Source organism: Gossypium arboreum, chromosome 2 (genome assembly GCF_025698485.1).
Source record: "Gossypium arboreum isolate Shixiya-1 chromosome 2, ASM2569848v2, whole genome shotgun sequence".
NCBI classification, from domain to species: Eukaryota; Viridiplantae; Streptophyta; class Magnoliopsida; order Malvales; family Malvaceae; genus Gossypium; species Gossypium arboreum.
This window is the reverse complement of record NC_069071.1, coordinates 77189311-77213187: the sequence shown is the minus strand read 5'-3', so window position 1 is coordinate 77213187 and position 23877 is coordinate 77189311.

Genomic DNA, 23877 nt, shown 5'->3' with positions numbered 1-23877 from the left:
GGAATAAGTTCAATTCTTTGGGACACACGAACGACCCTTGAACCTCAAACAATCGTCATCATCGATTTGAAATTGAGTCCTTGTTCGAACACACTCATCCCGTTTGCAACCAACTCATCGTCGACTTTACGAGCTTCACGAATTTGACGTATCAATAATGGTTTGGCTTTCAATTCAGCTACTAACACATTGTCGGGTAGGATAGACAAGTGTACATTCATCGTTCATAAAGCAAATAGTGATTTCCGCTTAAGGCATCCGCAACCACATTAGCCCTTCCCGGTGATAATCAATGACGAGCTCATAATCCTTTAACAACTCGAGCCATCGCCTTTGTCGCAGTTTAAGTCTCTTTGGGTCATCAAATATTTGAGACTTTTGTGATCCGAATACACATGGCACTTCTCACCAAATAAGTAATGTCGCCATATCTTTAAGGCGAATCGATGGCGACCAATTCGAGATCATGGGTCGGATAATTTTTCTCATGTGGCTTTAGTTGCCTCGACGCATAGGCCACAACTCGCCCTTCTTGCATCAATACGCAACCCAACCCAAGTAGGGATGCGTCACTATAAATGACAAACTCTTTGCCCGATTCGGTTGCACTAGAATTGGGGCTTCATTAAATAAGCTTTCATTGATCGAAACTTTTCGACATTTCTCCGTCCATTCAAACTTAACATCCTTTTGGAGTAGCTTTGTCATTGGCGTGGCTATCGTCGAGAAACCTTTTATAAATCGTCGGTAATAACCGACAAGCCCCAAAAGCTCCTAACTTCGTAACATTCCTTGGTGGTTTCCAATCGACTATGGCGAATTTTGTTCGGGTCCACCTCGACACCGTCACGGACACCACGTGCCCCAAAAAGCTAACCTCTTTCAACCAAAATTCACATTTATGAACTTTGCGTATAATCGCTTATCTCGTAAGATTTGCAACACTAGCCTCGGTGTTCAAATGCTCGGTTTCATCTCTCGAATAGACCAAAATGTCATCGATAAATACAACTACGAACCGATCCAAGTATGGCCTGAAAATTCTATTCATTAAATCCATAAACACCGCGAGGGCATTAGTGAGCCCAAACGGCATCACCAAGAATTCAGTAGTGACCATACCTCGCTCTAAAAGCGGTTTTGGGTATGTCCGATTCTCGGACCCTCAACCGATAGTACCCGACCTCAAATCTATCTTTGAAAACACCGAGGCTCCCTTTAATTGATCAAACAAATCGTCAATTCGTGGCAATGGATATTTATTCTTTATCGTCACTTTATTGAGTTGACGATAGTCGATGCACAACCTCATGGTTCCGTCCTTCTTCTTCACAAACAATACAAGTGCGCCCATGGAGAAAAACTCGGTCGAGCGAAACCTCTATCCGTCAATTCTTGCAATTGAACCTTCAATTCCTTTAATTCCGTTAATGCCATACGATCACGGGGCTATTGAAATCGGCGTAGTACCGGTACAACTTCGATGCGAATTCCACTTCTCGAACCGTGGCAATCCCAGAACTCCTCGGAAAAACATCCGAATACTCACAAACCACTCGGTACCGATTCGAGTTTCCTTTCCGTCTCTTTACTTCCAAACACATACGCAAGGTATGTTTCACACCCTTTTTCACATACCTCCGAGCGGTCATAGAAGATATTATCGATGGCGCTCCTTTTAAATCGATGAGACTCGACTCGGACTACCTCATTATTTGCACTCCTCAAATCAATGGTTTTCCTTTGCGTCCACCAACGCATCATGTACGGTCACCAATCCATACCAAGAATAACATCGAATTCATTAAATGGTAAAAGCATCGATCGGTAGGAAAGCGATTCTCGAATTATTAGGGGCATCTCTTGCACACTTTATCAACGAGTACGTATTGACCCAAAGGGTTTGACACTCGAATTACGAACTCGAGAGACTCAACGGTAGAGTCTTCTTGGATGCTAAAGTTTCACATACATATGAATGAGTAGAGCCGGGTCAATCAATGCAATCACACTAGTATCAAAGAGAGTAAAAGTACCGTGATAACGTCGGGGAGGATGCCTCCTCTCGTGCGGATGGCATATGCTCTAGCAGAGCTCGGGTCTCGGATCGAACAGCCGTGTCGGTGGCTCCCCTCGATTACCACCCCTACCTCCTGAAACCCTCGGGGTCTACCTCTAGTCAGTCGCCCCACTAGATCTCGCACCTTGCATCTTATTCTTCTCATCTAGCTCCGCAATCCCTAATGAAATGGTCCTTGAACCGCATCCATAACAGCCCTATTAATGACTTACCCCAACATTCACCTAGGTGTCGTCTTCCACATTGGGGGCATTCAGGTCTCTCTTGACGATTATTGCCCACACTAGCTACTCAAGTAGCTCGAGTCCGTCGATGGTCGGGTTCTAATGGAAATTCCCGCATCGTCCTCGACTTCTTGGTGTCCTCCACGAACCTCTTTACAGCCGAGAACGGAGCTTTACTCGTCGATCTTTTACGGTAATCTCTTGCTTCAAATTCAGCCTTCTTCTTCTCCTTCCCAAGTTCTTCCGCCTTGCGAGCTCGTTCGACTAGTGTCACGAACTCCTTTATCTCCAAAATTCCCACTAGTAACTTTAACTCTTCATTCAATCCTTCTTCAAATCTTTTGCACATCGCAACCTCATCAGCCACACACTCCCGAGCATACCGACTAAGTCTTACGAACTCATGTTCAGATTCAGATCTGATCATCCGCCTTGCTTGAGTTCCAAGAATTCCTTAGGCTTCGATCGATGAACCGTTGACTAATGTATTTCTTTCGAAATTGGATTGGAAGAAATCCCAAGTAACTCGTTCATTTGGGACTATGGAAATTAAAGTCCTCCACCAATAGTAAGTGAGTCTCTTAACAAGGATATAGCACACTTAAGACATTCGTCGGTGTGCATGACGATCATCTAACACTCTAATGGTGTTATCGAGCGAACTTCGGCCTTTTCGGCATCATCAAGAACTATGGCCTTGAACTCCTCGGCCCCACGCTTCCTAATCAAGTCCACAGGTGGTTTACTCACCTCACAGATCGATGAATCGGAGGCATTGCGGGCTCTTGGGGTGGAGTATTTAAATTCGGGAATGGTTGGACAGCCGGGTTGGTTCGGGCATATTCGCGACCCACTCATTCATCATGGTGAAGAAGGCTTGTTTCGCCCTCATTTTGATTATTCGCGGATGATCGAGGCTCAACGGGCGGTGTCCCTTGCGCAGAGCAGCCGCTACACTTTCAACGTCATCCGCCAAGGGTCTCTCTACCGGGTTCCATTGCTAATCAAAACAAAAATTCCAACCGTCGAAGTCATCACATTATTAAGTGCTAACAATTTGGCATGTATAGCTAGACTCACACGCGCTATGGTAGTCCTAGAACCGACTAAACCATGGCTCTGATACCAATAAAATTGTAACACCCCTAACTCGTGGCCGACACCGGTGTCGGACACGAGGGGTTAACGAGACAAATCCTCTAAAAGTACCGACCAATTTGGCATTTCTGGACAGGCTGGAAAGCTGCGTCACCGTCGCCTTAAAAATCATATCTCGAGTTCCATAACTCGGAAACTGGTTTCGTAAATTTTCCCTGAATTTAGACTCATATATCCATCCATGGATTTATTTTTAGAATTTTTGGTTGGGCCAATTGGTACAGTTTATTAGTTAAAGTCACCCATGTTACAGGGATCGACTGCTCTGACCTCCGCGCGTTACAACTTGAATATCATTCTGTACAGGGCTTTAATACTGGTGCCGTTTGTTTCTAATGAAACTAGACTCAAAATGGAATCTGTAAATATAAGGCATGACTCCTAATTCTTTCTGGATAATTTATGGTAAATTTTCAAAGTCGCGACAGGGGACCCAGAAATCGTTCTGGCCCTGTCTCACGAGAACTTTAATAATTCCCGGTATACTGCTCATATGGTCGTTTCGTTTCGTCCATATAAAAATAGATTCATCAAGGTTCAGTTCCATAATTTACTCACTATTTAATTCTACTTCTACTATTTTTAGTGATTTTTCAATCTCATCTCACTGCTGCTGTCCGCAACAGTTACTGCAGTAGACTATGCCAATTTCATGAATTTTTCCTTGGCCTTAATCATCCATCATACATGACACAAATTATGGCCACCTTGACAAAATTTGAGTTTCTAAGACTCGTGGCTATAGGTTCTAGCATCCCACTCGACGACCACATAGGCCATTTTCACATGGCTTAAAGTTTACAATCCCACAAATCGACAAAATATAATAGCCTATACATGCCAAATGTTCTTCAACAACAAAAAAAAACGCAATACCACAAGGTTTCAGCCGGTGTGATGACTTCAACGACGGTTCCGAGCACGCAACAGACGAGTCCCGAGACCTAAAATGGGTGACAAGAAAACACCGAGTGAGTTTACAACTCAGAAGTCATAAGCATTCGTCAATCCAATCGATAAAATTACTACTACATGTACAACAAATGAAACTAGGTACTCGTCCCTATCGAATCTATACCATAATACCTCGAACCTTTCGGTCCAATCTCGTACCAATTCATACATCCACATTTCATATTCTACACAACAAGATAATCAAGCATTTTTACACATTAACTCAATTTCCAGCACAACCATACAATTTCAATCATCACATAGATTTAAGGCTTACCGAATTCAACCCCAAGCATGAACGTATTCTCTATTCGTCATGAGCTCGAGGTACTTACCCGATCCGCTGTCCGTGATCAACTCGATAATATCGCACACTCAGTGCCAATAGTGATGCAAAAGCATATAATAAGTCCGCACACTTAGTGCTATAAAATCAGCTCGCACACATAGTGCTATATAATCAAATTCGCACACTTAGTGCTGTACAAATTTTAAACCCGCACACTTAGTGCCAAGACCAATACTTTATGCATTTTACTACCTTTATACATTCAACGATGGCATCATTCCATACACATACATTTCCACTTACACATCAATTCATTAAACACAATTGCATATATATTATGATCATTTAAATCAATACCAAATATATGCTTTATGACTTACCTCGGATGTTATCGCACGTCTTCAACGGCTATTCAATTACTTTGTCTTTCCCCTTGTCCAACTTTGATCCTTTGAGTTCTTGAGCTAAATCAAACAAATTTACTTCTCAATCAAACACACACATACGGCAACCATATTTTGCTTTTAACACATTCGGTCACTTGGGTGACCTATTTAACTTTCAAACATTCATTTTCAATTCTTAGTTAAAATAATGCCGAATACCATTAACTACTAATGCCACACACTCACGTATGCATAAAATTAATCCTTACATGACCTATAGCTAATTCGGTCATTCGTCTTTCAAGCTTATCAAGCTTCATATCATGCTTCCTTGGCCGAATATACATATAAGCACAATGTAGCATTTTTATTCATTTCATGATACATTCGGCCTTGGCATAATTTTCATTAAAAATCCCTATTAGCCACTTTTAAAATGCTAATGTTACAAGAAAGGTTACCCAAATTCACATTCGGCAACTACACATATACAAGCCAATTTTTCTTCCTATCATCAAATTTAACACGAATCACAAACTTAAACCCTCAATAGCTACTATGGTCGAATAGATCCTTTCAATTCCATTTAACTACCATAAATTTAAAGTATTTAAATCAAGTTCATGAGTTTCTAATGCAAGAATTAGGCCAACCTACTAACCTTAACACCCACATTCGGCAAGTGACCACATGCACACTCTCATAGCCAATTTCCATATTACCAAAATCCTCAATACTCATATTCCCCTTATTCAACTTTAATCTAAGCTCCCTACTCACAAAACACAAGGAATAGAAATCATCTTCTAAGTTTCCTACCTTAGTCGAATGGCCAAATCACCACAAGGATCTAAATACACACATGGGCTCAATCAAAGACCTATCCATCAACTAAATTTTTATGAAATCTCAAAGAATTTACTTAAAACTTACCTCAATCAAACAAGTAGAAGACCGAATACCTAGCTTCTTCTCCCCTTTTCTCTTCCTTTAGTTCATGACAAGAAGAACAAAACATAACCAAATTTCTCCTTTCTTCCTTTTATCAATTTCCCTCTTCTATTCGCCAAGACACCAAGGATGAGCAACAAAACTTTTTTTTCTTTCTTTCTTTGCTTTTGTTTCTCTCATGTACTGCAAGGGGGGAAAGCATCCACACTCTTTTTTTTTTTGTTATCATCATTTTCCTTTTTCCATTTCTTTAATGCTAACTTTCTTATTTTATTGTTTCCTACATGCATCACTAGTCTAACATGTTGGAGACATGTTTCCACCCATAGCATGGCCGGCCATCTTGCTTCATTTTGGCTAATTTGACATGCAAGGACAACACCTTCCCACATGTATTAATAGGCCACCTTACATTTGCCTAGCACATTTCTAAATTTTCTCACATAAGTCCTATTTGATAAAAATTCACTTACAATTAACAAAATCCAAACATGAAATTTTCACACATGCATGTATACATATAATGAGCATCAATTATGATGGTTAATTATTCTTATGACTCGGTTTAGTGGTCCCGAAACCACTTTCCGGCTAGGGTCAATTTAGGGATGTCACAAGTTTGATATTTTCCATTGATGAGTATAATAGGGTTTTGAAGTTTCATGGAAGAATATGAGTCCTTATTGATAGTTAAACACTTTTTGTTAAGTGAATTTTTGTGAAATTGACAATTAAGGGCTAAATTGATAAATGTGAAAACTTTGTGGTTAAAATGTCAAATAAATGAAATGTGTGGGCTGCTAGAGACACTAGTGATATTCTTCTATAGTAGAATTTTACTCAATTTCATGAATTTGCATTTTTATGATATAGGGACTAAATTGTAAAGAAGTTGAAATATTAGGGGCAAAACTATAATTTTTCCATAAAGTGAATTATGGACTGTTTTGATACCATGAACATTTGGCTAAGCTTAATTATGGTTAAAATGGTTAATTTGCATGTTTTGAGCTCAGGGACTAAAATGAATAAAAGTAAAACTTTAGGGGTAATTTTGTAAAAATGAAAAAAAATGACCAAATTGTATGAGATGAGGTGTTTTACTATCTAAATTAATATATTGAATGAAATTGTTAATTTAGATCAAGATCGGGTGGAAAATCAAGGAAAATGAGAAAATTACCAAAATACCCCTAAACTTTGGTATCTCTACAATTTAGCCAGGTAAGTTCGTATGCAATAAACATTGTTTAATTTATGTTTCTAATGCTTTGATATCGTTTAAATTGTATATACGTGAATATTTTAATGTCTGACGACATATCGACAAAATGTGACACTTAGTGTGCGGGGCAATCAAATATGATACTCAGTGTACGAAATATTGAGAATGGCACTTAATGTGCGAGATATTGAGAACGACACTTAGTGTGCAAAATATTGAATGATTAAATACAGCAAAGTGAACAGGTATACATGCTATATTATATGAATTTTTTTTTAGACGATTTTATAATGGTGTTATATCCGGGCTAAGTCCCGAAGGCATTCGTGTTGGTGTTATATCCGGGCTAAGTCCTGAAGGCATTCATGCTGGAGTTATATCCAGGCAAAGTCCCGAAGGCATTTGTGCTGGTGTTATATCTGGGCTAAGTCCCGAAGGCATTCGTGCTGGTGTTATATCCGGGCTAAGTCCCGAAGGCATTCGTGCTGGTGTTATATCCGAAGGCATTCGTGCTGGTGTTATATCCGAGCTAAAGTCCCGCAGGCTTTGTGCTGGTATTATATCCGGGCTTAAAGTCCCGCATGCTTTGTGGTGGTGATTGGATTTGGGTTTTAAACCTAGCAGACTTAATGCCGATGATTCGAGTAAGATTATGATTTCAAATGTTCGTAGTAAACTACCATTGAATATGTTCAATGCATTAAGTTGGTCAGGTATGTATTATATACTTTTATATGTTAGATTGATCTGAATTGAATCATGAATGCGAAATGAGAAGTATATGTGAAAATCTCATATGTGTATGTGTGTATTCGGTTATGGTGAAAGGTTACATGAGATTGATTTGGTGATATACATGTTAAATATTATGAATGCAAAGAATGTGTAATAAATATGCTTGGGATAGCAGCAGTAACGTGATTTTGAAAAATCACCATAAATTGTGGGAGTTGAGTTAGAGGCTGAATAAATTATGTTATGAAATCTTAATGAGTCTAGTTTCTTATAAAAGAAACCGTGTAAGCAAAAGAATTTCCAATAATGAGATATTTGAAGTGGCATGGAACAGAGTCAAAATGACTTCGAGGTCCCCTGTTCTATTTTCAGAAAATCATTACAAATGGTATAAAAATTGTTATAAGATAAAATTTATATTCTTAGACTCCTTAATGAGTCTAGTTTCAAATGAAATAAATGATAACATATTTTGAATTCTGTATAATGAGAAATTTGATTCGTAGTGAAGAGTGGTCAGAATAGTCAAACAGTGAAACAGGGGAAAACTTCAAGAAACATCTGGTATTGATTGGTCAAACCAAAAATTCTGAAAATTTGATGGATGGAAGATATATGAGTCTGTTTTCAAGGAAAATTAACGGAACTTTATTTGAAGTTTCTTAGCTCCAGTTATAAATAATTGAGTGACTGTTGCTTAGGAAGACAGCTTGTAGTGAATTTGTGATTTTGTTGCAAACATGGTTAAAACTTGTTAATGAGATGCTTTTCGAGTTCTTATGATCTTATTTTTGATTTCAATATTTGGTTTTAATTCAGTTTAGATTCAAGTGAGGTTAATTTTCTACGTATGCATTATGTTCATGGATACTTGGCCAAAATGGAAATTATCTAGGAATGATTTCTTGAAAATTTGAATAATTCGATCTATAAGTAAATTAATTGTTTGCATTGCTTAAAACTTACTAAGCTTTGAAGCTTTCTTCGTGTTCTCTTTTCCATTTCTTATAGGTTTATACTTTAGCTCGAGTTGGAAGGGCCGGAGATATCATCACACTATTGAGTCATTATGTGAGTTGAGAAGATTGCATATCATCATGGTTTAAGGCATGTATAGGATAGACTATAGGTAGAATGATATTTCGACTTGTATACATTATAGCCATGCGAAGATGGCTTGCTCATTTTGTTTAGAGAAGCCTTATAATTGAACTAATGTGGTGAAATGTTTTAGTTATAACTTGATAGTATTTAAATTGTTGTTAGATATTCGGTTATGTTTTGATAGTGAGTCATTTTGGAAATTTATAAGAGCTCCTATGGAAAATCAATGAGACATGTTTACATTATTGATAATTTATGTCTGGTACGTATCTTTGACCTTATAGAAGTTTTTTTCAGTCAAGTAATACCTCATAACCTTATTCCGGCGACGGATACGGGTTAGGAGTGTTACAGAACCAGATGAATTAAATGGCATGCCTGCAGTGATTTCTTGCATGTCTGCTCAAAAATGTGTAAAAAAGGGGTATGAAGCTTTCCTTGCCTTTGTGTTGAACACTAAAGAGTCTGAGTTAAAAATTGAGTCAGTACCAGTAGTATGTGAATATCCGGATCTATTCCCGGAAGAATTTCTATTTTGCCTCCTATTAGGGATGTAGAGTTTGGCATTGAATAGACTCCTGGTACTGTGCCTATTTTGATTGCTCTGTATAGGATGGCCCAAACAGAATTAAAAGAGTTGAAGGTTTAGTTACAGGAGTTGACTGATAAGAGTTTTACGAGACCGAGCTTTTCACCATGGGGTGCTCTCGTATTATTTGTGAAAAGAAAGATGGTTCGATGAGGCTATGTATATATTATTGAAAGCTCAACAAGGTGACTATAAAGAACAAGAATCCGTTGCCAAGGATTGATGATCTATTGATCAATTGAAGGGAGCCATTGTATTTTCAAAGATAGACCTACGGTCCGGCTTCTATCAGTTACGGGTGAAATAGTCAGATGTGCCTGAGACTACCTTCAAAACGAGGTATGGCCACTACGAATTTCTTGTTATGCCATTTGGGTTAACGAATGTTGTGGTGTTCATCGATGATATTTTGATTTATTCAAAACATGAAGCAGAGCATACCGAGCACTTGAGAACTATTTTGCAGACTTTGAGGGACAAACAGTTGTATGCCAAGTTTAGTAAAAGCAAGTTTTAGCTTCATAAAGTTGGGTTTTTAGGACACATTATTTCAGGAGACAGTGTTAGTGTTGACCCAAGTAAGATTTCAGCCATTGTTGACTGGAAACTGCCAAAGAATGTGACAACAGTCCGAAGCTTTTTAGGCTTGGCCGGTTATTACAGACGGTTTGTTAAAGGATTTTTGATGATTGCCACTCCAATAATGAGGTTGTTACAAAAGGATGTTAAGTTCGAATGGACAAAGAAGTGCCAACAGAGTTTTGAGAAACTGAAAGCATTATTAACTAAGGCTCCAGTGTTAGTTCAACCTGAGCTAGGAAAGGAGTCCGTGATTTTTAGTGATGTATCGTTGAATGGTTTGGGATGTGTGCTTATGCAAGAAGGAAAAGTGATAGCCTATGCATCTAGACAATTGAAACCGCATGAGAAAAATTACCCGACACATGATTTAGAACTAGTCGCCATTGTGTTCGCATTGGAGATTTGGAGACGCCATTTGTATGGTGAGATATGAAGATTATTCACTGATCATGAGAATTTGAAATACCTGATGACTCAAAAGGACTTATATCGAAGGCAACGGAGAAGGTTGGAATTGATAAAAGATTATGAGTTAGTAATTGACTACCATTCGGGAAAGGAGAAAATGGTCACTGATGCCCTAAGTAGAAAATCTTTGTTTGCTTTAAGATCCATGGATTCTTAGTTGGCTTTATCAAATGATGGTGCTGTCATGGCAGAGTTGAGAGCTAGGCCGATGTTTCTTCAAAAATTTTGTGAAGCTTAGAGTAACAACAATTATTTGCGCGCTAAGAGAACTCAGTGTGAGTCGGCTTCTAGGTTTGATTTTTGGATTGATTCCGATGGTTGCTTGATGTTCCGAGATAGGATTTGTGTTCCTAAAAATACTGAGTTGACTCATAAGATTTTGCATGAGGCACACAATAGTCATCTGTCAGTACACCCCAGTAGTGCGAAAACGTACAACGACATGAGAAAAGTATATTGGTGGAACGGTATGAAGAGAGATATTTCCGAGTTTGTTGCGGGATGCTTAATTTTTCAACAAGTAAAAGCTGAGCACCAAGTACCTTCAGGATTATTACAGCGTATCATGGTTCCCGAGTGGAAATGGGACAGAATTACCATGGATTTTGTAACGGGCTTACCTTTGACACCAAGTAAAAAAGATGCGGTATGGGTCATAGTTGATCGATTGACGAAGTTAGCTCACTTTATCTCAGTACGTACCGACTACTCCCTTGATAAATTGGCTGAGAGATATATTTCTGAAATTGTAAGACTTTACGGAATACCCTTAACAATCATATGGGTTAGAGATCTAAGGTTTACCTCGCGGTTTGGGAAAGAGTTGCAAGAAGCGTGAGGCACAAGATTGAATTTTAGTACCGCCTTTCATCCACAAATCGACAGCCAATCCAAGAGAGTGATTCAAACCTTGGGATATGTTAAGATGTTGTGTTCTAGAATTCTAAGGTAGTTGGGAAATGTACTTACCCTTGGTTGAGTTTGCCTATAACAATAGTTTTCAGACGAGTTCAAAAATGGCACCCTATGAAGCTTTGTATGGTCAGAAGTGTCGAACTCCCTTGTATTGGATAAAACTCAAAGAAAATCAAATGCACGGGGTTAACTTGGTCAAGGAAACCGAGGATAAAGTCAAAGTAATTAATGATTGTTTAAGAGCGACATCGATAAACAAAAGTCTTATGCGGATTTAAAAGAAAAGAAATTGAGTACCAAGTGGACGATAAATTATTTTTGAAAGTATCCCCATGGAGAAAGGTTTGAGATTCGGTAGGAAAGGCAAGTGGAGTCCTCGTTTCATAGGACCTTACAAAATCATGAAAAGGATAGGACCGATAGCTTATCGGTTGGCTTTACCACCTGAATTAGAAAAGATCCATGATGTATTCCACGTGTCTATATTGCACCGTTATAGATTGGACCCCTCACATATGATTTCACTAACAGAGGTTGAGATTCAACCGGACATGATTTATGATGAAGAGCCGATCAAGATTTTGGCTCGAGAAGTCAAACAGTTGAGAAATAAGAATATCACGTTAGTGAAGGTGTTATGGCATAGGCATGGGTTAGAGGAGGCTACGTGAGAGCCCGAAGAGGTCATTACAAACCAATATTCGCACTTATTTACCGGTAAGATTTTTGGGGACGAAAACTCTAATGGAAGAATTGTAACATCCCAAATTCGGGCTTAAAAGGAAAAGTAGTTTTGAAACCACAAATTCAGGGCAGAAATATTCCTATTGATAAAGTTCTAAGGTCTACTGTGTGATTTAATAATTGTGTGAAAATATCGACGAAAATTTTACCAATAAGGTGTCCACTTGAGTTATTAGGACTAAATTGTAATATGTGAAAAACATGTGTTCTAGTTGATTAATAGGGCTTAAATGTGATGGGATTTGAAATTTGAAGCCCTTATTTAGTAATTATACCATTATATTTCATTATGGACAAAAATAGACATGGAGGGATAAAATATCAAGGTTTCAATGGTAGGGCATTTTGGTCCATTGGTTATTGAAAGAATTAAAAGGGAAAAATAATAAAAAAAATTATGTCCATTTTCATCCTCCTTGGTCGAATATCACAAGAAGCCATAGCTAGGGTTTCTTTCATTTTCAAGCTCAAAAGTAAGTGCATCCTAGCCCCGTTTTTTATGTTCTTTATATTTTGAAATCCTCATTGCTCGATTTAGCTATTTCTACCCTTAATTTGAGCTAGGGTTCATGTTCAAAAATATACCTATGAATGAAATGCTTGTGTTTTGATGTCTAATGGAAGAATATGGAAGTTTGATGTGTGATAAACAACTTTTACTAGATGGTTTTCGATGGAATTGATAAAAATGACCTAATTGTAAAAGTTGTAAAAACTATGTAAGTGTGTGAATAAATGAAACAAATGTCGCTTGGTATAAAGAGAAAATGAATCGGCTAGGCTGGGATAATGAGAAAAATGGGAACTTTTCATTTTACAAGCCTAAGGGCAATTTTGTAATTTTGTGAAACTTTGAGGGCAAAATTATAATTTTACGATAGTGTGATTTTTGGACTAAATTGAATAATGCGTGTATTAAAAGAGTTAAATGTGCTATTCTAGACCAAGAGGGACAAGGAATAAACCTTGACCGAGGAAAAGGTAAGGTTGTGGATTAAATTGCAAATTGTCACATTTTGCACCGAGGTAAGTTGTGTATAAGTAATTCAACAATTCCATTATTATGCGTTTAATAATTGATATTCTATGATATATGTATGTATGCCCTAATGGAATTGGCTTGTGACGATTTAATGAAAGTTTGGTGATAGCGTTATATCTCGGAAGTCCCGGATGACCCTGAGGAATGCTTAGGATTCGAATATCATGACACCAAGATTAATGAGATCCAGTGTGAGACCATGTCTGGGACTTGGCATCAGCATCTAAGATGAGAGCCTGTGTAAGACCATGTCGGGACATGGCATCAGCGTTAATATGTGTGCCAGTGTAAGACCATATCTGGGATATGACGTTGATATGAGATTTTGTGTAAGACCATGTCTGGGACATGGCATCGATACGAGCTCCCGTGTAAGACCATGTCTGGAACATGGCATCAGCACCGACATGAGACTTTGTATAACACCATATTTAGGATATGGCATCAATATGTAGACCCATGTAAGACCATGTCGGGGACATGGCTTTGGCATTCAATTTGGTGTATGATGATTCTGAACGTCCTTTAGTATTTCTGGTAATTCAACGAGCCATTCAAGATTATTATTAAGAAGTGGGCTAGAATGAGTAAGAATATATGGTACAGATATGTACGTAAACCTCATGAGTATTGGACTCGATTCATGTTGGGAAATTTGGTATGGGTATGAAAGAGTAAGATAAGCATGATGTTCAAGGACATTTATTATCAATTCTCAATATGTTCATTATGTGTAATATGATAATGTGGTGGTAATTGATAGCATGTTTAATCCATGAGTTTCATGACCTATGTTATTTATTATTTGCACATGAGTTACTAAGCTATATGCTTGCCTCTCTCTCTTTTCCTTTTTCTTTTAGCATTGTCAAGCTAGCTCAGGGATCGTGAACGTCAGAGCTCGAGTCACAGTCTTAACAAATCTTTTGGGGTATAATTGGTTTGTTACATTTAAGTATGGCATGTATAGGGGACTTAGTATTTTGTTATATGTGTCATATTTATTAGCCAAAGTGATGGCTCATTTTGGTATATTGTTCCATTTTGTATATGGCCATGAAATATGGCTCACATTGATTATTCGGTTGACATCCCTAAATATTGATACATGCATGAGATGTGTTATTACCATTGTGGTGTGTGCCAAATTGGTTGTAAATAATGGTTAATAAAATGTGGAATTTATGCTTGATGCATAAATGATGTCAATTGGCATGGTCACCATATTGATAAAGGTAGAGAAATGGATTGAATGAACTTAACAATTCATGGAGTCCCAATTAGGTATACTTTATATGAATTTATCATGCATTAGTTAAAGCTATGGATGTCTAAGTAACCCTTTTATGCCATGATAATCACCATTGACATATGAGTGTGTGTAAGGGTTGTTAAGGGTGACAAGAGGGCTTGGAAAATAGCCTCAAAGTTGTCCACACGAGTAAACACACGGACATGTGTTTAGGCCATGTGTTCCCTGCACCCTTGTTTTACAAGTATGCATGGTAGTAAACACACAGGCAGAGACACGGCCATGTGTCTCATCTGTGTGAAGGATATGGTCTCAGGACATGGGCGTGTGAAGTCTACACCTTAAATGCAAAAATTAAATTCGCCACACAGCCTAGCGCACAGGTGTATAACTTGGTCGTGTGATCTTAAATTGATGCTGACATCATAAATAGAGAGTTACACGGCCGAGAGACACGAGTGTGTCATGGGCACACAGACGTGTAACCCTATTTTATGAAAAAATTTCTAAAGTTTACGGTTGAGTCTCGAACCACCCCCATTGTATGGTTTAGGCCTTGTAGGCCCTTAATAGGGACAAGTTTCATGTGTATGTATAGTTTTGTATTCAAAAGAAATTTTATGCTCAGTTCTGTGTGTTTGTTTACGTTTTAATCCGGTAATGCTCTGTATCAGTCCTGGCGTTGGACACGGGTAAGGGGTGTTACACATAGTTGCTCAAATGGTTATGTTTTGAGTTCGGTAAATAATTTATAAGGTGTGACTGAAGTTATTAACTTGAGAAGTTATATGATTGTTAATTAATGCTTGATGATATAAGTATTTGAATAGGAAATTTGCATTGACTTGAGTATTGATTTTGGTTGAAATGGATATGGTATGACTTGTGTATATTGATGATGATTTTGGCTGGCTACTGTTTGATGAAGGGTACTATTTTGGTTGTTTAGGTGAACATGAGTAAGGATGGCAAAATGGGCCTTGCAAATGGCAGAGACACAGGCGTGTGTCTTAGCCGTGTGCGACACATGGTCATGTTACATAGTCGTGTGTCCCCTGAGTTGAAATTGAATTGAAGTTAGTATGCTCCACACGACCTCACACACTGGCATGTGACTTGCCGTATGGCACAAGTCAATATACCCCCTAAATGGCACACGGCCTAGCACATGGGCGTGTGACTTGGCCGTGTTGCATAAGTCAGTATACCCTACAGGTTTGGCACAGCCTGGCACACGGCCGTGTGTGACCACTTCGAAGGGCACATGGGCTAAACACACAGACGAGTGATCATCCGTGTGACCCAAGTCAGTATGTATGCCGTATTTTCACACGGCTTGAGACACGGGCATGTCTAGAGTCATGTGAGGCACACGGTCGTGTGACCCTTATATGCTTGAAATTTTTCTAAGTTTTTAAAATTTTCTATATGTTATCGGGTTGGTGCTGAACAACTTCTAAAGCATATTTTAGGCATCGTAGGCCCTTATAAGGGACAATGTGATTGTGTTGAATGGTATCTGAATATGAATGCATAAATGTATGAGTTATGTATGATAAATGACATGTATTGATCGGTAATACCTCGTAACCCTATTTTGACAGTGAATACAGGTGAAGGGTGTTACATTTCTTGGTATTAGAGTAGGTTTAGTCGATTCTAGGACTAACCTAGCATGTGTGAGAGTCTAGCTATACAGGTTATATATACTCTATGATAGTGTGATGATTCTTGACAGCTTAAATTGTGTTTTCATATAGTAATGGATTCTGAAAGAGCTATAGCTGACGATGTAGAGAGTGACACGCCCGCTCCTGCTCAAAGGGTAGCACAATCTGACTCTAGGATTGTTACAAGTAGCCACGAGGGAGAGGCTAAACAAGCCTTTTTCCAAATGATGAACGAGCGGTTTAAGGAGTTCGTTCGAATGAATCCGGCTGTCAACAACCTCTACCCCCATTTGTTCCTCAACAAATCCCTGTTATTCCTCAAGTTATAGATCCGATACGATTGAACAAGCTTCCAATAGATAAAATTTAGAAACATGGAGCTGAAGACTGTTGATGATGATACGGAGAGAGTTGAGTTCTGGCTTGAAAACACGACCAGGGTATTCGATGAATTATCTTGCACTCCTGATGAATGTATAAAATGTGTTGTATCTTTGCTGAGAGATAATGCGTACCATTGGTGGAAAACGTTGATAACTGTAGTTCCTAGAGAACGGGTTACTTGGGAGTTTTTCCAATCTGAATTCCGAAAGAAGTAAATCAGTCAAAGATTTTTCGATCAGAAGCATAAAGAATTTCTAAAGTTGAAATAAAGCTGGATGACTGTCACTAAGTATGAAAGAGAATTCGATATGTTTAAGCAAGTATGCTCGAGAGTATGTGTCTACTGAGGAGATTATGTGTAAACGGTTCATTGATGGGTTGAACGAGGATATTAAACTATTAGTAGGGATTCTTGAATTGAAAGAATTTGTCGTTCTGGTTGAAAGGGTTTGTAAAGCTGAGGATCTTAGCAAAGAAAAGAGAAAAGCAGATTCAAATGCTAAAGACTCGAGAAAAAGATCGATGAATAAGCCGTATCAATTTTCATCGAAGAAATCCAGAGATTTGTATACTCGCCCAAATGCTTCAAATAAATATTCGAATAGGGATAGTAGAAAACAACACTCTGGTTCTAAAGCTCTAGCTACATCAATAGCTAGTGTTGGCAGTGTAAGAGATAATAAACCCAAATGTCAGCATTGTAGAAGATGACATTTTGGAGAATGTTGGAATAAAGGTAATAAAGCTTGCTTCAAATGTAGCTTGTTGGATCATTTCATAAAAGACTGTCCTGATATGGGTGAGAAAGATAAACCTTAGAATGTGAGACTGAGTAATACATCGAATAAAGGATGACCACCAAGAAACACAAGAAATACAAGTGGTAACCGAGGTGTTACGAGAGATTCTATTGTTAGATCTGAGGCACTTATGCTATCCGTGCATGAGAGGAGGCATCATCGCCAGATGTTACCATCGGTACTTTCACTTTCTATGATACTAATATTGCATTGATAGATCCAGGGTCAACTTATTCTTCTATATGCATGAATTTAGTATTTAGTAAGACTTTGCCTGTAGAGTCTAATGAATTTGTGATTAGAGTATCAAACCCTTTAGGCAAATGTGTTTTAGTTGACAAAGTTTGCAAAAATTGTCTGTTAATGCATCGAGATTTCTGTTTTCCAGTGAATCTAATGTTGTTGCCATTCAATGAATTTGATGTGATTTTGGGTATGGATTGGTTAACGATGCATGGTACTATAGTGAATTGTAGATAACACAATCGAACTGAAATGCCAAAACAATGAGACTATTAGAATTGAATCTGATAATCTGAGTAGTTTGCTAGTTGTGATCTTGTCTATGTTAGCTCAAAGATTTGTCAGAAAGGGGTGTGAAGCTTACCTTCCTTATGTACTGGATATGAAAGTGATAGAAACAAAGATTGAATCAGTACCACTTGTGCGCGAGTATCCTTATGTATTTCCCAAAGAGTTACCGGGTTTACCACCTATTAGAGAAGTTGAATTTGGTATTGAATTAGTATCGGGAATAACGCAGATATCAATAGCTCTGTACAGAATGGCCCTGACAGAGTTAAAAGAATTGAAAGCTCAGTTGCAATAGTTGATAGACAAGGGTTTTACTAGACCGAGTTTCACTCCCAGGGGTGCACCGGTGTTATTTTTGAAAAATAACGATGGCACGATGAGAACGTGTATTGATTATAGACAACTGAATAAAGTGACTATAAAGAACAAATACCCTCCACCGTGGATTGATGATTTGTTTGATCAATTAAAAGGGGCAACAGTGTTTTTGAAAATTGATTTGAGGTCAGGTTATTACCAGTTGCGAGTGAAAGACTCGTGTAACACCCCTTACCCGTACCCGAGGCTGGGATAAGGTACGAGGCATTACCGGACAAACATACAAACATTAAACTAAAATACGGGCCATAAAATTTCATTATATTTTTCAAAACGTTCATTCACTTACACATAGTCCCTTATTTGAGTCTACGAAGCCCAAAACATACTTTAGAAATGGTTCGGGACTAAACCGAGAACTTACAAAAATCTTGGAAATTTCATGCTTTGAGGCTCCACACGCCCGTGTCCCAAAGTCATGTTCCATACACGGCTGAGACACATGGTCGTGTCTCTGCCTGTGTGGAATATACCTAGGCTATTTTCCAAGCTTTGGTCAACCTTAATCTCTTACACACTTATACAAAATCAAAAGCATATAACATGGTATTCATTTAATGATTAAATATTCTCAATTAAACCACAAACATAGCATTTGTATGTCATCATACATGTGTATCTCATACTCATTTTACCTTGTTTATTATAGTACCACTTATACATTTATACCAAGATTATCATCTTACCAAATATCTTCACTTAATCATCAAGCATTCATATTTAAAACTAAATCATATATTTATAAAATACCACAATTCAGATCATAAAATAACATGTTTGCTCGAAACATTTCAATTCAACTCCATACCCAACACGCATTACATTGAGACTAGTCATATATATATATATATATATATATATATATATATATATACATGTCATGATACATATCATTCTCTTTCTGTTTTCTTATAAACACATATCATTTATTTCATTATATCAATATTTCATATACCATAGTTTCCATGTATTCCACATATATTTATTTTCCTCCTCCTCCTCTCCATTCCACATCCTTAATGTATATAGCATTCTTGTAAGTACGATTTCACAATTTACTAATAAATGCTCACATCAAACTGTCCACACGAGTCATAGTCACTTACTTATTTATAATTTAAGCTACAGAGCTCCAAATTAAGATCTGTAAATTTCTCCTGAAACTAGACTCACATATCTTTCCATCATTAAATTTTCATAATTTTTGGTTTAGCCAATTAGTACAGTTTATTCATTAAAATTTCCCCTATTTCACATTCTGACAGTTCTGACCTCTCTTCACTAAAAATTAATTATCTCACAGTACAGAACTCGGATAATGTTCTTGTTGATTTATCTTGAAAATATACTCATTATGGATTTTAAAAATATAAGTTTAATTCTCTAATTATTTTTATCCAAAGTTTTGTGATTTTCCAAAGTCAGAACAGGGGATCACATAATCATTCTAAACCAGTCTCACAAAAACATAAATATCTCAAAATATAGAACTCCGTTTCTTGCTATCTTTCTTTTATATGAAAATAGATGCATTAAGCTTTAATTTGATATCTCATTCAGTCTCTGATTCAATTTCTACTATTTTTTTGTGATTTTTCAAAATCACGTCACTACTACTATCCAAAACAGTTTTATTGCTAATTCACTCTTTCACTCTTTCTTTGTATTAACCTCATTTTAACATACATATCACAAATCATTTTCACCACATTTCATACATCACAAGTATAGGCCCATGATCACAAGGTCACCATAAAATCATCCTCATGTATAACTTACTTGTTTATAACCTTACCACATCTTGGTCACTTAATGAACACATCATTCACATAACAAAGTTCCTGCACTTATTCATCACAAAACTCACAAAGCAATACATAGAGAGTCTCCCATTGAACATTTCGGATCAATCCTCGATACTTGGTGGTTTCAGCACATAGCTCCACCCATCATATAGTTCGGCTCTCTTGTACACATGGTGAACACTCAGTACCACCCATGTGACCTAGCCAATTTATCTCATAGCTCTCTTGTCTACATGGTGTCCTTCACCTGGAACCACGCATGCGACCTAGCTACATATATCCTGTAGCTCTCTTGTCTACATGGTGTACACATAGTATCACCCATGCGACCTAGCTACATCATAATTTCTTGTAGCTCTCTTGTACACATGATGTGCACTCAGCACCATACATGTGACCTAGCTACATACTATCTGTATCATCCAATCTTTTCAAAGGTTCAACCGGGATTTCTCTCTCTTTTAAAATAATTTCACCAATCAAGTAATTATCCACAAACATATTTCCAATATTATTATAAAATATCATAATACAAGTAATATTTATGTATTACTTACATATAAACTTACATCTCATTTAATATCAAGGCAATAACATTAAATTACACATTGCCTTATTCAAAATCATATGAACTTACAATTTACCATAATATCCATAATCATAGAAATCACATTTATGTATGATAATTCAATGCACTTCATGTACCATAGACATATTTTTAAATCAATTCATAAACTTGGCACCATAATCATTTAATTTAACATAATTCAATTAATTCACTAAATTTAACTTTCAAATATAAATTACAGCATTATTGCTGTATTATTATCATACCAACTTACATACTTTCAACACCTCGGAAATTATAATAAATATATCAATTTTACATTGAAACATGCATAAATTAATGCTTATTATACATATGAACTTACCTCGATACTAAAACGGCTATTTTACCAACTTTCCCAACTTTCGATTTTTCTCTCATTCTAGGTTCAAATCTCATTTTCCGAGATCTAAAACATCATATTTTACTTATTTAATTAATGTAATATTCAAAAAAAGTCCTCAACTCAAACTTTGGAAAAATTACAATTTTGCCCCTAAACTTTTGCATGTTTACGCTTTTGCCCCTAGGCTCGGTAATTAAAATTCATCCCTTATTCTTATGTTTTATGACATGCTGATCACTTTTTCCCTTCTATGGAAACATCAAATTCTCACTCTAACGTATACTTATGACTATTAGGTATTTTTACCGATTAAGCCCTTTTACTCGTTTTCACGCAGAACCGAGTAGCACAAGTTATCTAACATAATTTAAAACCTCATATTCTATCATAAAACAGCAAAATAAACACATTTCACCTATGGGTATTTTTCAAAATATGAACCCTAGCTTAAATTATTGCTAGAATAAGTTTAAACAAATTACGGGATTCCAAAAACGTAAAGAACTTGAAAAACGGGGTTAGAACGAACTTACTATTGAGCTTGGAAAGCTTGAAAACCCTAGCCATGGCTTCCCCCATGCTAATTTCGGCCTCCATGAGAAAGATGAGTCAATTTTGGCTTTATTTTCCCTTTTTATATCTTTTAATTACCAAATGACCAAAATGCCCTTCCTTACTAAACTTTCAAAAATTCCATCCATGTCCAATTTTTTGTCCATCACTTAGAAATTGGTCAAATTTATATTTAAGACCTCCTAATTAATATTTCAAAGCAATTTCATACTAGAAACTTCTAGAATGCAAGTTTTGCAACTTATTCAATTTAGTCCCTGACTTCAAATTGAGCACTTTATGCATAGAATTTCTTCACGAAATTTTCACACAATCATGAAATCATATCATAGACCTCAAAATAATCATAAAATAATTATTTCTATCTCAGGTTTTGTGGTCCCGAAACCTCTGTTCCAATTAGACCCAATTTTGGGCTATTACAACTCGGATGTACCAAAGACTGCCTTTAGAACAAGGTACGAACACTACGAATTTCTTGTTATGCCTTTCGGATTAACAAATGCACCTACTATTTTTATGGACTTGATGAACCGGATTTTCAAGCTGTACTTAGACAGATTCGTAGTTGTGTTTATTGATGATTTTTTAATTTACTCTTGTAATGAATCTAAGCATGTAGAATATTTGAAAATCGTGCTACAAATTTTGAGAGATAAACAAGTATTTGCAAAGTTCAGCGAATGTGAATTTTGGCTAAGAGAGGTTGGTTTTCTGGGACATATAGTTTCAGCCGCGGGTATCCGAGTAGACCTGAGCAAGATTTTTGCAATTATAGATTGGAAGCCTCCAAGAAATGTAACCGAAGTTCATAGTTTTCTGGGACTAGCCGGCTATTATAGATGGTTTGTGAAAGGCTTCTCGTTGATTGCAACTCCGATGACGCGATTGCTTTAAAAAGATGTTAGATTTGAGTGGTCAAAAAAATGTCAGCAGAGTTTTGAATAGTTGAAAGCATTATTGACAGAGGCCCCAGTATTAGTTCAATTTGAGTCGGGTAAAGAATTCATAGATTTCAGTTATGCATCATTAAATGGCCTGGGTTGTGTTTTGATGCATGAAGGCAAAGTTGTATCTAATGCCTCGAGACAGTTGAAACTGCACGAAAAGAATTATCAGAGGCACGATCTAGAATTGGTCATGATAGTGTTTGCATTGAAAATTTGGCGTCATTACTTGTTTGGTGAGAAATGTTATATTTATACCGATCACAAAAGCTTGAAATATCTGACGACTCAGAGAGATTTGAACTTACGACAGCGGAGATGGTTAGAATTGCTAAAAGACTATGAATTAGTGATTGACTATCATCTGGTGAAAGTGAACGTAGTTGATGATGCTTTGAGGCGAAAGTCCTTATTTGCTTTATGTGCTTTCAACACAAAATTAGCTTTGTCTAATGACGGTTCGATAGTAGCCGAATTGAAAGTGAGACCATTATTTCTACAGCAGATTTATGAGGCTCAAAAATTTGGTAATGAGTTGTAAGCAAAACAAGTTTAGTGTGAATCGACTTCTGATTCAGAGTTTCAAATAGGGCCTAATGACTGTTTGATGTTTCGTGATAGAATATGTGTACCAAGAAATTCTGAGCTTATTCGAGAATTCTAATCGAAGCACACAGTAATTGTTTATCAGTGCATCCGGGAAGCATGAAAATGTATAATGATTTGAAGCAACATTACTGGTCGCATGGCATGAAACAAGATATCTCAAAATTTATTTCGAAACATTTGATATATAAGCAAGTCAAAGCTAAGCATCAAGTGTCGTCAGGTTTATTACAGCCTATTATGGTTTCTGAATGGAAGTGGGATCGAGTAATAATGGATTTTGTATCGGGTTTACCCTTATCTCCGAGTAAGAAATGCAATCTGGGTTATAGTTGACAGATTGACAAAATTGACTCATTTCATTCCTATACGTATGGATTATTCACTTGATAAATTGGTCGAGTTGTATATCTCAGAGATTGTTCGATTGCACGGAATGCCACTATCTATTATTTTGGATAGAGATCCGAGGTTCACTTCACGATTTTGGAAGAAATTGCAAGAATATTTAGGTACAAAGTTGCATTTT